Genomic DNA, 2,146 nt, shown 5'->3' on the forward strand with positions numbered 1-2,146 from the left:
CTCATATTCCAACTATTATGATTTCTTCTAAGGACCCTTCAGATATCCTGGCTGTCTTCTGAGACTTGTTCTAATTCTGAAATATCATGTATCATTTTTCATGCAGAAGATCCCTCTAAACCATGAAACCTGCCCTCCAGAATAATACCAGGTTAGTAGGAAAATTTCTCAGGGATATTAACAGGTATAATCAGTCCATAATCCTTGATTTCTTCAAGCAGACAGCAGCAAAATAATGTAAAAACATTCTTATTCCCATGTGATGTAATGTGTAATGTGACAGAGCATTAGCCAAATGTACAGCTCTCTTCCACCTTACCCACCATGGTACTAGAACCACTACATGGTTCTAGAAGCAAAGAATAATCATAGGATGATGAGTTCCAGCCAACCCCAGAATGATTAGGCTGGGGCTAATGGTCAGTAGGGTAACAAAGAATGGTGGGTCTCCTTATCGATGTATTGATTTGTGTATGTTCTGGTCCTTTATCTTGTTTTCAGTGGCTAGCTAGGTCATTAGCAGTCATTTATATATTTATTTTTTCACTTTTATTAGATTTTTATTAGAAAGAACAGAAGAACATACTCTGAGACAATTCTTAGTGTTCCACAAATACTGAGGAAAATGAGTGTCTTTAAGGGTAAAGAGAGAGAAAGGGAATTTCTCTCAGACTGGACGGAAGGGTAGCTGGTAACATGGAAGTAGAGGTTGGCACACGATTCAGTGGTGGTGACCTGAGGAAATGGAAGACCTCAGGGCAAACGGTGTAATGAACTTTGGGAAGCCAGCCTCTGGCACTGACCCAGGCATGTCTATAAAGTGACAGAGTCTTGTGATCACAGTGAAAACATCAAACAGGTTGCAACATCTCAGTAGAAAGAAATGTGGTTTTTCCTAAATAGCTTCATTTAGGAAGTTAGACTCATTACTACATTCCCATTTGGGACCTACTGTGCCCTTGGTCACCCTCAAACCCCAAAAAGTGGTATGAGAAACAACAGGATGAATTTGATGCTAGATCAGCAATATACTATTTCTAGGACTAGATAGTACAAAAGAAGTAGGCATAATAGGTTTCAGTTCTGAAAGTTAAAAGGCTAACAAGAGATATAAAATTTGGCTAGACGATGAATATATCCCACATTCTATGTTTTAGAAACACAAATGTATATACAGGGCTTTATAGGAATTGTAAAAAAATAATATAGACCTGGCATAATACAATAGGGAGTGGTGGGGACTGTGGGTAACTGGGGAGGACAAGCTCTATCTAAAGGCAGCCACTATTAAGTCCCATCCAATTGTTGCCTTGAGAAATTGCAAGCCCAATGTTGCCAGATTAATCTTAGAATGCAAGAAACCTCCAAAGCACTGAATCTTTTAATTTCTTTTTTTTTAAGATTTTATTTATTCATAAGAGACAGAGACAGAGAGAGAGGCAGAGGCAGAGGGAGAAGCAGTCTCCCTGCAGAGTAGGGAGAAGCAAGCTCCCTGCAGAGTAGGGAGACTGATGCTGGACTCGATCCCAGGACCCTGGGATCATGCCCTGAGCTGAAGGCAGATGCTTAACTGATTAGGCACCCTGAATCTTTTAATTTCTGGACAGGTGCATTATGGTCAGAGAGACACCAAAACTTCCATTTTGTCTATGCCAAAAATCCCATGCTGATGTTCTATATCTGTAATCCCCGGAAAAAACATGTTACAAGCTCCATGAGAGTGTTTGCAGATTGATCAAGCTTCTATGCCACTATAATTATGGCAAGATCACTTTTCTTCCCTCTCCTGCAAGGACACCTTGTAAATGAGGTAAAATGAGATTTTTTTTGTGCTCTCTCCAAATAAAAAAAGATATAGAAATGTTTTTTCAGTATAAACAAGTATAGAAAATTGCAACAGAAGTTTTTACAATTAGAGCATGTGATTGACTACTTTTAAGTCCTTCACTTTGAAGGTCATTGCCTCTTTTCCCTATTCTCTGACTCAGAAGCCCCTTACTCTCCGCCAACACTTCCCAGACCCGCCCAACAGGGGATGAGAACTTCACTGAGAACAGTACACAAGGAGGGCTTTTGGTGAGGACCAAAGAGTTATGAAGGAGCAAGGAACTTTTGGGAGAGAGATGGAGAGAAAAGGGAAGGGCAG

This window comes from Ailuropoda melanoleuca, chromosome 3, assembly GCF_002007445.2.
Source record: "Ailuropoda melanoleuca isolate Jingjing chromosome 3, ASM200744v2, whole genome shotgun sequence".
NCBI lineage: Eukaryota > Metazoa > Chordata > Mammalia > Carnivora > Ursidae > Ailuropoda > Ailuropoda melanoleuca.